Source organism: Paramisgurnus dabryanus, chromosome 16 (assembly GCF_030506205.2).
Source record: "Paramisgurnus dabryanus chromosome 16, PD_genome_1.1, whole genome shotgun sequence".
Taxonomy (NCBI): domain Eukaryota; kingdom Metazoa; phylum Chordata; class Actinopteri; order Cypriniformes; family Cobitidae; genus Paramisgurnus; species Paramisgurnus dabryanus.
In genome coordinates, this window is record NC_133352.1 from 17,879,708 (window position 1) to 17,895,142 (window position 15,435).

Here is a 15,435-nt window from a genome sequence, read left to right on the forward strand (position 1 = left end):
TAATACATGTGTGATATTACATTGTGACATAACATTGTGACAGTGTGAACAAGGTCTAAATGGCTATTGGACTTGTTTTGTTTTGAGTGCATATAAACTAGGTCTACACAATAAATCACATGCCATTGTCACACGCATCTTGTCAGTAAAGCCGGTTCTTTGATTATTTGTTAATCGTCATCACCTGCCTTCAGATTGAGCAGCTTTTACTACACAGAGCCGTAGTTCACTGACAAGCTGGGCAATATTGCATTCATAATTGCGGACAAATCACATTCAGTAATGAATCAGATATTGCCTAGATTTTCAGTAGGCTCTGTGTAGTAAATTCTGCTCCATCTGAAAGCAGGTGATGACGATTAACAAATAATCAAAGAACTGGCTTTACTGACAAGATGCGTGTGACAATCGCATGTGATTTATTGTGCAGACCTAGTTTATATGCACTCAAAACAAAACAAGTCCAGTGGCCATTTAGACTTTGTTCACACTGTCAGTCCAAATCTGATTTTGGTGCATATCCGATTTGACACTCACTTTTTTGATTCAACGTCTGGCGTGTTTACGTTTTACGTCACGCTACAGCATGATGTAACCGAAAAGCTACACAAATGCGATCAGAGCGATCAGACTGAATTGGATTTCCGGAAATGTGATTTGAAAAGGTTTTCAAACCACCTCTGGATGTAGAGGTATGTAAATTTTATGAATGATTCTCAAATATGCTTTAATTTTCTAAACAATCCAACATCAATAGTTATTAATAAGTCACATTTTCTGTGTTTTAAGTGGTATCACAATATCAATTTATGCTTAGATGAGAACAATTAATTAGTTTTATCCCTACTGTCATTTTAGAGGCTACATTAATTTAGTAATTTAAAATCATTATAAAAACATAAAATAATAGTGTCTCAAGCTTTACCAAGAAAGATGTCTTATACAGTATCTTCAAAATTTTACACTGCTATAGACCCACTGTTTCCTCACCTCTTTGTTTAAAGGTGTGGATGACTTTACGGCACTGTATTGGTGTTAAAAGATGCTGCAAGTCATCCTTCTCAATAAAGGCAAGGTCCTCTTTTCTTGTTACTCCAACCGCTGATGACAGGTGTTCTATGAGGACCTTCAATCTCTCATAATCTAAATCAGGTAGCACTCTTTGAATTTCCTGAATGCAGTCGACATCCATACCTAGAACGAAGAACACACAGAATGATGTAAGCAAACAGTAGGGAGGTCAAAGATGTTGTACACTGCCAGTGGGTAATAGTCTTGCAACCTGTCTGCATTGACATATGTATATTCATTATCTGACTTTAGGTAGTAGACTCCAAGATCAACTAACAGAACTGCATGATGTACCAACGCAACAAAGTAAACCTCTTTGTCATCAGTAAATATTAGGGATATTTTCCCAAAAACCAGTGCATCACCAGTGTGCTTTAAAACAACAACAAGGCCCTTGCTGTACTTGGTCCCTTTATAAATTACTGATGAAACCTCTGAGGTTTTGCTTTTGTCAATACCAGCTGACTTTAACAGCATCTGTATATCCCTGTTGTATGCCTGCTCATCAATTTCATTTGCTTCACCAGCAACCTGAATAGGAGGAGGAAACAACTGACCACAACTTAGGTATGACTGTAGAAGCTGGTGTCGTTCTGCCAGTGTTTTACTTAAGTGTAAAAAATTTCTAAGTTTCCTGGCACATTCCTTGAAATAGGAGTGCTTGCTCTCAAACCGGAGAGTCCACAAGCGTATCAGTGGCCCAAACTTAAGGATAAGATCAGGATAATGCCACATGTAGTGATGCTTTGGTTTGAGGGGGTGGTCAGGGAACATGCTGCTGCGCAAATACATATATTCCTCTAGCAAAACTTTCAGATATGCAACCTCATTCTGGTTAATTTTTGGAGCACAGATTAATTCAGCTATTTCCTTTAGTTTTAGACACAACTGCCAAACCTCACTTTCAATAGGATGTTTGATCCACTTACCAACATAAACTGGTAACAGTCGTAAGAGACACCAATTCTGTGTTGCTGTACCACTCAGCTTTTTAGCATTTTGCTTAATCTCACATGGTTTGTTATTCGAGTCACTACCCTGAAGTTTTGTTTGTGAAATGGCACGATTTAGCTGTAAGTAAGTGAAATCTTTTTCAACTTTTACTAAATGTTCAATATAGAGGGCCAAATCATTTGCTACTACTCCCTCAAAAAGGTCATGTCCAAGACATGGAGGAAGGCCGCTGCAGACATGAAAAGACTTCAGTGTGTTAAAACATGAATCAAATTTGATTCCATCTACTAAATTCTGTTCAGAGGTCAGTCGCTGAACACTGTCATTATAATTTGCAGGTGTTCGTTGTGGGCCAAATACCAGTGGCGATTTGGTAAATGTTTCCCTGTCAATCAAGCAGTACCTACAAAAGTTTGTGCTACTGCTAAAATTTTCTGTAAATCCACCAACAGAGTGGGAACCAAGATTGTCACCACATATGGCAAGTAGTGATGCTTTAATGTGGCTTCCATCCTCTAGCTGAAAACCTGAATCCTCCAAGTCTTTAAGGTCAGCAATAAGGCGGGAAAACACCTTGTCCTGACCAAAATACTTAAAATCTTGCTCTCTGCATAGCAAAACAAGTTGTGTAGGGTCAATAGTGGATCGATTATGGGGTAATATTTCCCCAAGTGTCATGTACATGGCCATAATTTTGTGCTTTTTTTTCCCAGAGCCTAGGGGGTTTGTCACCTCAAAGGCATCAAGGTACAGAATAATTGACAAAGAACCAGAATCCTGTAAAATGACATTTTGTTTAAAGTTTTTGCCATCATTTACATCGTTTAATAACATATCACTTTGCACATGGAGTTTGGACTGTGCATACTGGTCTTTCACAGTGGACTGTTTAAACAATGCAGAAAGTGTATCCTTTACAGGAACATACTGACAAAAACGTTCCTTACCACTGGTATCTGTCCCTAGGTATATTTGAGCAGGTGCAACATAATCAAATTTTTCTTTGAAATATGTTTTCCTGGTTCTGTCAGATCTCAAAACACCTTCATTGCAAACAGTTAATAGATCCGTCTGTCTAATGTCCTCAATTATTTTCTGTATTTCATCCTTGGTAATGTTTAGCCCTGTCAGTGTCTGCTCAACTTTTTGAAGCACTTTCTTCATTCCAGTGCTATGGACCTCCTGAAATTCCTCAACAATGCACTGTACTGTTGTGGCTGGCAAAAGCAGTTTGGCCTGTAGTTTTAAATAAAACAATGCCAGATTCTTTATAAATATGTCAGCGTATAAATCTTGGATTGTTTCATCACCATTAAGCAGTGGACAAAGATTCTCATCAATGTCACTGATGTCTTGATCTTGAACTTGCAGTCTTGAATTAGTATCTGGTGGTGTATCTGGCTGTGCTACACATGACTGCCTGTGTTTTCTAGATATGTGTGTAGCAAAGGATGACCTCACTCTAAAATATTTTGAGCATCCCTCAAAAGGACAAGTTACTTTTTTACCATTCCGTATGTGTATTCTTAAATGTATGCACAACGATGAGAAATTATCAGTCACATAATCACATCCTTGAACGCTGCATTTTTGGTTACCACTTTGCTGATACACATTATGTTTTTGTGACACAGCAGGTGTGTGGTTTCTGTACATGTGGGACTTTAAGGCAGAAAACGTTCTGAAGTTGCAAGAGCAGTGTTCTATGCCACATGAAAATCTGTGATTAGCCAAGTTTTTATGAGTTTTGGTATGGGCACAAAAGGTTTTGAAACTGGCAGTGTGGTGGCTACAAACTTTGCAGATATACATGCTGCTAGCAGTCTTTTCACTACAGACACAAAAGAGTTATATTTATACAATATGGTCAATAATGGAGCTTTTTCATGTACCTCTTGTTGAGCTTATAATTTTTATGTTCAAACAAACAATTTACTTTCAAATATAGCGTTTAAACATTGGCCATCGATAACAAACTCTACTTTATAATTTAAACGATACAATAAACGCGTAACAAGCAAATGTTATTAGGTTATTAATTCAGGTAAACAAACCATATAACAGCGTATCAAATATTCTTACCTTGCGGGCCTTTTTCTCTTCCCCGAATGAAATCTTCTGGGTCTTCAAGTCATTAAAAAAAACCCGTCGTCTCCGGGATATAAATCGTCGTCAAAAAAAGCACTGCTGGTGGAAATTAGCGTTAAAAACCCATTTGCTTTTATCCTCCGTTAGTTCCTCGCATCTGTGTCACAAAACACGTACCTTTACTGTCAAATCTTCGTTAAAAAAGCACTGTTATTTGTGGCAAAACTCCTCGTTGAAAACTCCTCAGCTTAACAAAAATACACTTTATTTAGTACCAGCACCCGTGTCACAAAAACAACATCCCTGACAAATCTTCGTGGGGGAACTCCTCGTTTAAAACTCCTCAGCTTAAAAAGTACACTTTATTTGTTCCCAGCACCCGTGTCACACAAATAACTTCCCTGACAAATCTTCGTGGATAAACTCCTCGTTTAAACTCCTCAAATTAAAATAAATAAATAAACTACACTTTATTTGTTTCCATCACATGTGTCACTAAACGCCTTCCCTGACTAAATGTCGTCGAAAAACACCGTTATTTGTGGAGAAAATCCTTGTTTAAAACTCCTCAACTTAAAAATAGATCTCCTCAATTTATTTTCTTCCCCGCATCTTTGTCATACCTAAACAACTTGCATGGCAAACCTTCGTCGAAACGCGGTGTTGTTTTGGTGAAACTCGTTAAAAACTCCTTAGTTTACCCGTGTAACAGATTTGTGTCACCTGTGGCACCTTCCCTGCAAAACGTGTGGCGCGGCTGTGGGGGTTCCTAATCTAAAACATGGGGCATAGCCTGTACATGCATTTGTAAGAAATAAGCTAAATGGCTTAGATTAATAGTAAAAAGACCGCCAAAAGAGAGACTGTAAATACAGTAGCATACTTCAATTCTTAAAAATACAGTAAGTAACTGTATATTGTGTTTGACGTCACAGAAAATTCCCACAATGCACTGCAAATTACAGTTCCTTACTGTAAAGATAATTTGCTGTATGATACTGTGTGAAATACAGTAAATAACTGTAAAAATTACAGAAATGTCTAACAGTGTAGTAACTTTGTCGCACATTCGTCGTATGAACCATGTTGGTTTAGCAACATAGTTGATGATGTCGCGTGGGAGGTGAAATATTTATTAATCTATGCAAATCAATTTAATGTCAGATTATTTCTGTAAATAACATATATTGCATCGGAAGACTGATTTTGATATCGTGATTTAGTTATCTGTTGTTTATTTCCAAGATATTTAATTTATGCGCAAGTTCCCTTTGCCTTTTTATGACTAAAAACAATTTGCACTGACATATCTTAAAAAAAATCAGTGCCTTTTGTTTTGCCTCACCATGCACGCAAGTAATGTTTTTTAAAGTATGACTGTTAAAACTAGTTATATTTGATATATATACTCCTTAATGTTTAGTATAAAGAACACAGTGACCGTTCTGAAATTAAATACAATTGACACAGAGGGCCCTATTTTTACGATCCATAATGCAAGTGTCAAGTGCAAAGCGCAAGTGACTTTGTGGGCGGATCTTGGGCGCTGGTTTTATTTTCCAGGCCGGAGAAATAACTCTTGCGCCAGGCGCAAATTTAAAAGGGGTTGGTCTGAAGTAGGTTCCTTATTCATAGGTGTGGTTTGGGCGTAACATCAAATAAACCAATCAGAACATCTTCCAACATTCCATTTAAAAGCAAGTGAGTCCATGGCTGATTGCTATTATTATGGCGGATTTACCAGACGCATGCCAGGAGCGGTTCACAGCCGAGAAGACCGACGTTCTTGTAAGAGCAGTCAAAGACAGAGAAGTCATTTTGTATGGGGACGGGAGAAACCCGTATCAGCATCGGTTAAACAGGAATGGGAGGAAATAGCCACAATTGTCTCATCAGCTGGCATCCCCAAGACGTTTCGCCAGTGCCGCAAGCGCTACAATGATGTCAGGAGACAGGGGAAGTCCAAGCTTGCCAGCATAAATCGGGCACACCGTGTAATGGGAGGTGGATCTCCCTCTACACAGGACCTGACGCCAGCAGAGGACATCGCTGCGTCCACCCTTATTTTTCCCACATCTTCGTGCACACCACACTGATTTCTCTTATCTCATGTGTTAATATTTTTTATTGTAACAATTTATGATTTGCAAAAATTAACTGTTGCATCTGTGTAGATTAGATAAGCAGTGTATGCGCGTTGTGCACGCTATACATTATGGTCAAGCGCCCTTAAAATAGCATAATGAACAACGCGCAATGCGCCACTGACTTTAGACTAGTTTTTTTCTGGTCAGTGGCGCAATTGTTTTTTGAAACTGCAAAATAGCAGCAGGGATGGTTTCGGCGGAACACGGCTACTTTTTTGCGCTAAACCGCCCAGGGAGCGCAAGTTCATTCCCTAGTTTGCCGAAATGCTTCTGTGAAGGGAAAAACCCGTTGTGTGCCGGTGCAAAATAGGAATGATACATGCGTCACTGACATGGTCAATTGTACTGGGTGCAAGATACGGGCCCAGAGAATGACCTTTAATGGGGATACTAAACAAATGAAAAGTATATTTATAAGAATTTCAGACACGATACCAGGCTCCACACAGAAAAATTTGAAGCTAAATGAGATAAAAGCCAGAGTTTAAGTTTGAAATTAAAAACATGCACCATTAAAATATCAAGGGCCAGATTTACTAACAGCTTGCGCCAATACAAACCATTATTTTGGCGTTAAATAACGACTGTCGGGATTGGATAATTAGCGCTGCAAAGGAGTGGTCTATATAGTTATTTTTGCAACTGACCATTTCTAGGAGTTTCCCTTTCAGACACAACATTTTTGGGAAGAGATTTTTTAACCTCCTACTGTAAGACCTGGTGTGTGACACATGTGGACATCACGTTTTTTGTTGTTTGCACCATAATACTTAATTCTGTGTAACTGGAACCTGCTGTACACAAACGTGGACAATTACACTGCTTCATGTTTTAAGAAAAATATTTGGTTATTATATTTATTGCTTCTTCCTAACCCCAAATAGCTGTAAGAAATCTAAAATGCAAGCCAAACCAAAGTCTTAGGAGGTTAAATGATTCACTTAACAAGATTTACTAATGTTTCGCATGTGTTGTGACTGGTATTTGCGCCATTATTTAACGGTGAAAAAATCATGTCTTAAATGATTTTGAGCTTGAAATGGCTGCAATTGTTGCAAAAAAGAGAGCGCGTGATAGAAGGCAAAGGATTGTTTTAACATGTAACGTTTTTTTGGGGGGGATGCCAGAAGAACATATTATTAAAAGTTTTTGTTTGCCAAGCCATGTTATTTTTTATTTGCTGTAGTAAAAAAAAAAGATGAGTCACTACTGTATGAGAAGTCACACAATACCAGAGGTCTCAAAACCTCTTGTGAACCTTGATTTTTTTGTGTACTTTTTTCAATTGCCCCGTTTAGTAAATCTGGCCCTAAGTCTTCATACATAGGAAACTCCTTTAGCTTTTACAGTTATTAAAGTTGGACTCTCAGCTATGAATTGATCATTTGACATTTGTTTAAATTTTCAATTCTGAATGGATACATGAGGTTGGATTTAAAGGCCATCTCTCAAAGGCAAAAATTGGCCATTTATCCTATTAAAGTTCTCACTCTAGGAGCGAATTAAGGGCACAATGTTTATCTCATTGTTTAGCACATCTATAAGACTTTATGTGTGCTTGATATTTCTATATGTCTACAGGAGAAAATTAGCTTCAGCTGAGACTGCAGTCAGCGTTCACATTAACTGATTGAACTTTAAGGCTCATCTATATATAGTTTTGCAGCATTTACATAGAGTCATAACATATTTTATGTCCTTTTATACCCTCTGTGGTTAATAGATGTCTAACAAAATTCCTCCACATCTGCATATTCATACTTTACTGAATTATATATGTTTGGCGTCATTAAAAATAAGCCCTTCCTATTAGCGCTCTCCAATTCCATCACAATATGCCTCGGATTTACATACAGTGATTAATAATTAAATTCACGCAATTAACTAACTAATAACCGCTGTGATAAAGTAATTCTAACACTTTTGTTCTTGTGCCCTGATTTATGTACCCCTCGTGAAATCTCTTCGCTGCATTGCTAACACAGATTTAAATAAATTTGTGGCAGTGGGCAGAAATAACTAAACTGCTTCATTGAGCTCAAAAGAGTTTGCTTGAAGCTCTCGCGTATTCATTCAAGCTTAGCAATAGCATATTCATTAGCGTAAGCCATATCGGCTAAACAAGCGGAAGAAGTGGTCTCCTCTGAATCAATGGCGAATGCGGGTATTCATTTAGAAGCATCACTCTCTGAACGTGGCTTCGGTGCAGGCGGGTACTCTGCAAATTCTGAGGGTCTCATTTTCTGGCGTCTCAGTCTTTTAGCAGTGGGGATTACTTTAAAGCAGTGCTTAAATTGATCTATTAAGTGGGTTATTGATCAGGCTGCGAGGCCCATGGGGCCGCTCCGTTGGGCTCCCTCAAGTCTGAATAACTTTGCGGAGACACTGAATCACATGGATGGAATCTAATTGAATGTGCGAGAGTATTCATGCAAACGGTTGAAAATGACATTAGCTCGTGCGGACGGGCCTTCGCTGATGTACTGAATGAGAGATTGACTACATCTTCACCTGCCAATTTGAAGCTTGGAGAGCGAGGCCAGAAAAGTGTATTAAAATAAGTATGTCTGTACCGTTCAGGTATTTTTTGCTGCTCTGTGTCATTTCTGCAGCACTAAGCAGAATTTCTTTCCACCCTATTGGTTGAACCATTGTTGCTGTGTTTGGCTATAGTCAAGCAAGTGCACCACATCACAAAAAAAAACATAAGATTTACATTTTTTGACATTTGGTTGTTAAAAATGACACATATCTTCTTTATAGACTTATGCAATGTATTGTTTTTGACATCATTTTTTTATTACGTTGGCATCAGTGCAGAATATCAAAAACAGAACATGAATGAGGAAAGGCATGTTCGCTTGCCTGTATTCTGATGGATATTAAACATATGGCAAACTTTGTGTATAATGAAACTATCTCAGCATGTGAGAACAAACATGTGCAGTGTGATTGATAGGACGTGTTTGGCCTCATAGTGATGCTGCTTGTTCTGAAATGTTGTAACATGTAATGTTTTTATCTTTGGAATTAAGGTTGATTTACACCAAGAGTGAAGTGATATAAAGTTGATTTAAGTCCATTTTAGGATTCAGTTTATGTTACTGTTTTTGTTTAATGATCAAGCTTCTTCTTATCCTAAAGATCTTATTCTATACCCATCTGATATTTAAGATCGTCTGACAGAGATCTTTTGTATGTCCCTCTGTTCTGTTTAAAATCTAAAGCCATGGTATAGACCGTTTCAGCAGCAACAACATAAACAAACAGCTTTTGTGGACTAAACGCAACTTTCGGTAGACTTTCACATAGAGTCAGTAACAACAGTCATTTTACATGTTGTCTCTATGCTCGTTGTCTTCCCTCGTCTTTAGCAAACCAATGCATGTTATTTTCGACAAAGGATTTTTCAGAGATCAGTTTAGCCATTATTCAGACAGAAAAATAAATACAGACCTTGGGCTCTACACCCAGCGCAATGCGTGACACAAGTGTCTTTTGCTAGTTTCCATCCTGCGCAATTATCATTTTCACGTTTAGCGCCACGTTGTTTAAATAGCAAATGCATTTGCGCCCCCTTTTGCGCCCATGGTCGTTCTGGTCTGAAAACGAGGTGTATTCAGGCGCATTGCTATTTTGAGGAAACTAAAATAGACTACGCCATTGACCAACAAAAACCTGGTCTAAAGGCGTAATATGTTTTTTGTTTTTAAAGAGCACATTAGTAATATGCGCCTATAAACGGGACGACAACGCGGGTTTGCTTATCAGATACCTGAATGCGCAGCAGCACAAAAACGCTTTTAAATATGAAAGATTAAAGGATTGAATGTAAAAGATTATTATTGAGTCTCTTGAACATAAATGAGGATCGATTATGAGACGTTAGAAGGCGCAAAGCGCTGCTTCACCTGTAGCCTGGTATGTAAATAAATGCTTTGCTTTAAACAAATGCATCTGTTTTTAAATGTTTTTTTTTTTAAATGCTACCTCATGGATTTATTGTATATGATGACTCTGTACCTGTGGATATGATGAGATGAGAAAATGTTTTAAGTAATGCTTAAAAAAAACTCATGACGCTTTCCATGGGCTGAAATGTGCGGAGAGCCGTTTGTAAATTTCTTATCTCCTGTTTGTTACAAATAAAGTATTTTTAGAGTACAAACCTTTTTTTACATACTTGTAAATTATTTTTTAATGATATTGGATAGCCATACATTTAAAGCAATTAAAAGCCTGCTTTTTTACTTCCATGACTAATGGGTTTTAAAGGTTTTGATAAAAAAATAACAATTTCAATACAAGTGAAAAACAACACAATTATTTAACATTAATCTTAAACTGGGGATCTTCTTCCTCCGCTTTGTTTTTCAGTTTATAAGGTCCATCATCTAAATAGGGATTAGACATAGCGCCAGCGCAACTGGCTTTTAAAGGGGATGAGAGCTGAGACTCTCATTGGTTTATTGCACGTTACCCTCATGTCGTTCCAAACTCGTAAGTCCTCCTTTAATCTTCGGAACACAGTTTAAGATGTTTTATATTTAGCCCGAGAGCATGTTGACCCTTCATTGAAAATCTATGTACGGTATAGACGGTTTCAGCAGTAACAACATAAACAAGCAGCTGTCGTGATCCGCATGTAACTTCCAGTAAACTCCGCTAAGAATAAATAACAACAAAGTTCTTTAAACGTAGTTTATTTAAATAATAAGCAAAAAAACAACACATAGATTACCTAGGAAACCAAAACATTTGTTATTTTCGACGAGGCATTTGTTCAAGAGTTCAGTAGTCAGACCATTAAAAAAACGAAACCGGAAGTTAAGTTCGGATCCAGACATGTATCGTGTCAGCGCACGTGCGTCCGATGAAACCGTCTATACTGTCCATGTCCAGAAAGGTAATAAAAACATCTTCAAAGTAGTACATGTGACATCAGTGGGTCAGTGAGTATGTGTTGAAGCATCGAAAATAAAAATTTTGTCCAAAAATAACAACAATACGACTTTATTTAGCTTTGTCTTCTCTTCCGCGTCTGTTGTGAATCGCATTTACGAGACTAAAGTCACGTGACTACAATGACACGGATGACGTGTTATCCTCAGGCATATTTGCAAAGGTTTTTTTTCAAACTTACAGTGTGCGTCACCCTCAGACTGTAAACGAAGTCCAGGGTGCATGTCAGAGGGGGATAATACCGCCCCTTAATCTGCATTATCCAACCACAGCACTGCAATTTAGTGAGATCAACTCATTTGCATTTTTAAGGACACAACCACCAAAAATTTATGTTCACACCTACAAAGTTGCAATTTTACCATGTTATAATAAATTATCTATGGGGTATTTCGAGCTACAATCTTCACATATGCACTCTGAGGACCCTAAAGATTTATTTTACATTTTAAAAAAGTCTTGTGAAATGTCCCCTTTAATTTGAATGTGACCCACGTCGAATGTCGTTACACCTTACATTCACAGGCTTAAGGACCATTTTAACTGGAAGCATAAAGCTATATCCAAAACAAGTCTTTAAGTGCAATGTTAATACATTTCGTTTTTGATGCACTTTGAAGACCAAAAATCGACTTGATGTTTTACGGATTGACTTTTGGTAATATCAGAGCCGGCGCCAGACCATAACTAACAGGGGGGCACTCGGCTTCCAACGGGGGCACGCAATAGCAACAATAACTTGCAAAAACAAGACATTAAAACAACAAATACAGCAAGCACACACTCATACAACTGGTACAGACTGTCAGCTCATTTCCCGTATAAAGTGCAAAAGACCACAAACTATGCGCAAAACTATTGAACTTCGACCGTGGCGTGAGCGCAAGCTGAGCTCCGCTGCGCTCACGCTTTTACTTGACGCAACAACAAACCGCCCTCGCGTGGCGCAAGCCATTGAAATGAATGGGTTTCATAGCGCAGCGCACACCGCGTCCTAGCTTTAAAAAAAGCTGCTTTACCATTATCACGTCGTAATGCTGTTAACGGTCTATAGCCACACTTTATATTTAAGCTTACGTAATTTAAAACAACGCTAACTTACCTTAAAAATAGCTGAAGACGGCGTGCACGAACATTAAACTTCCTTAAAACGTGTCCTGTAGATTTGTAAATTCCACCTCGACCTCTAATCTCTGAGTTTGAGGCAGTCTGTGTTTGCATGAAGATGAAGCAGGCGGTGCTGGTTCGTTATAAATGTTCTAATATCCATATTTTACACGATCCATAAAATGCCGCGAACACGTTGTTAGTACCAAGTCACAAATATGCTAAAGATGTAAGACTGGTGAGACGCGGCAATACATCCAATCAGACAAACTGGTCTATTTTAATTAAAGAAAACATATATCAACTATATTTTCCTCATTTGATTACATTACAAGTCATGAAACATTCAATGTTTAATTTATTTTAATTATTCTTGATATATATTAAAGTAATAAAAAACTTTGTAGGGGGGGCACAACAACCTGTTCGGGGGGGGGAACTGCCCGCGAATGCCCCCCCTTGACGCCGGCCCTGGGTAATATATCAGTAATATATCAGAAGCTCTGCCAGAAATGTGCACTGAGGTCAAACGTAAGCTTTCCAACCAGTTCACATGAATTTCAATTTTTTCATCCTATGGTGTTTTAACAAAGGTAAATGTGACATTTTGAAGGTGAAAATTACAGAGATCCCTATTTCTGAATGGCCTGAGGCTGGGATAAAGCGGATTTGAAGTATTTGATGAACGTTTAATGCATGCCGAGAACGTTCGGTTAATATCATTATCTCATCCGCGGTAAATTCCTCGACCACAGAAGATACAGATGACCCATAAACTTGGAGTTGTGTGTGAGTGGTTATAGAAAAATCCCTATCAGCCCTTGTGCCCTTGAGCGAGGCTCTTAACCCCAGGCTGCTCCAGAGGGATTCTCCGAACAATCACTGTAATACGAGTCACTTCCAATAAAAATGACTAATAATAAAACTCCCAACCCAGACACCCAATTAGAAGGAGTGTTTTCCCAGCACAGTGAGAAGAAAAGCAATATAACACATTCTTGAGTGTGGTTTTGAACACTGATCTAATAGCACACTAATAAGAGCACATTCCTCGTCGAGAGCATCTCATTAATAGTCTGTTGACAACTGAAACAAATATGAATGCAAATATTGACTACTGCTAAAGATTACAGAAAGGCTGTGTGAAAAGTACAGCGCAATCTTACAGTGTTGGTGTGTTTTTATGTATGAGAGTGAGAGAGATGTCACCTTTCTCTGTGCACTTAATGAGCTTCACGTGAGTTATTCTGCAGACGAGTTAAAGTAAAGCTGACAGAAATCCCATCAACCTGTCCAAAACAGTGAGCCCTGTAATTTGGTTAAGTCACCTTGTGTGTACTTACATTTGAGTGTTTCGTGTTTGTACACGACCAGGTAAATGTGTGCATGCTGAAGTCTGTTTACACGTGTATTTGTGCATCTGTTGTGTGTTTCTGCAAGTGTGTGTGCGTGCTTGTGAGCCTGTTGAGACCACAGCAAGCACCTGCTAGTTAGACGAACAATTAAAGGCACAGTAAAAAAACAGCAAGATTACTTCACGCCTCTACGTGTGTGCATGGGAGTCTCCCATGATCCCTTTGCTGTATCTGTGTGTTAAGTGTACTCTTTGCAGACAGCAATTGAGATTCCTTACTGTTTGCTGTCTATGTCATCCGGGAGTTTGGAGGTCATTTGTGGTCCATTGCTGATATCCATATGGCATGTAAGCCAATAGATCTTGAGTACATATTTGATCATGGATATTCATACACATCTCACATAGCTGATGTATTGCTGTACGGTTCGGTGCCCTATGTCATCTGAAAACTTCCCACTTAAAAATTAATATGCTGTAGGATCTAAACTACCAATAGTATTTTATCTGACATTTCAAAGTGGAAGAATCTGATATTAATCTAATATAGGCACTTACTACTATGGATTGCTTGATTCTGATTGGTCAGTGGCGACATTTTGGGGTTTCTTATTCCCAAATAACAACCGGCTGAAACTAATAACACACAGGGCTCTATCTTACACCCGGCGCAATGCAGCGCAATGCGCGACGCAAGTGTCTTTCGCTAGTTTTCACCCTAATTTTCACGTTTAGCGCCGCGTTGTTTAAATAGCACATGCATTTGCCCATGGGCGTTCTGGTCTGAAAACGAGGTGTGTTCAGGCGCGTTGCTATTTTGAGGCAACTAAAATAGACTACGCCATTGACCAACAAAAACCTGGTCTAAAGTCTAAAGTCAATGGCGCAATGTGTTTTATGTTATTTAAAGAGCGCATTAGTAAAATGCACCTATACACGGGAGGACAACACGGGTTTGCTTATCACAAGGTACATGAATGCGCAGCAGCACAAAAATGCTTTTAAATATGAAAGATTAAAGGATTGAATGTAAAAGATTATTATTGAGTCTCTTGGACATAAATGAGGACTAATTATGAGACGTTAGAAGGCGCAAAGAGCTGCTTCACCTGCAGCCTGGTAAGTAAATAAATGCTTTGCTTTAAACAAATGCATCTGTTTTTAAATGTTTTTTTAATGCTACCTCACAGATTTATTGTATATGATTACTCTGTACCTGTGGATATGGTGAGATGAGAAACATTTTTAAGTAACGCTTAAAAAAAACTCTTTGCTAAAAAAACGCTGTCCAAAGTGCTGAAACGTGAGGAGAGCCGTTTGTAAATTCTTTATCTCCTGTTTGTTACAAATAAAGTATTTTTAGAGTACAAACCTTATCTTACATACTTGTAAATAATTTTTTGATGATATTGGATAGCCATACATTTAAAGCAATTACAAGCCTGCTTTTTACTTCCATGACTTAAAGAAAACGGGGTTTAAAGGTTTTAATAAAAAAATAAAAATTTCAATACAAGTGAAAAACAACACAATTATTTAACATTAATCTTAAACTGGGGATCTTCTTCCTCCGCTTAGTTTTTCAGTTTACAAAGTCCGTCATCTAAATAGGGATTAGACATAGCGCCAGCGCAACTTGCTTTTAAAGGGGATGAGAGCTGTGACTCTCATTGGTTTACTGCACATTACACCCAAAATACTCCCATTACAATAGGACCTACCCTTTTCGACCATGCGCTCGGCGCAAAAAAA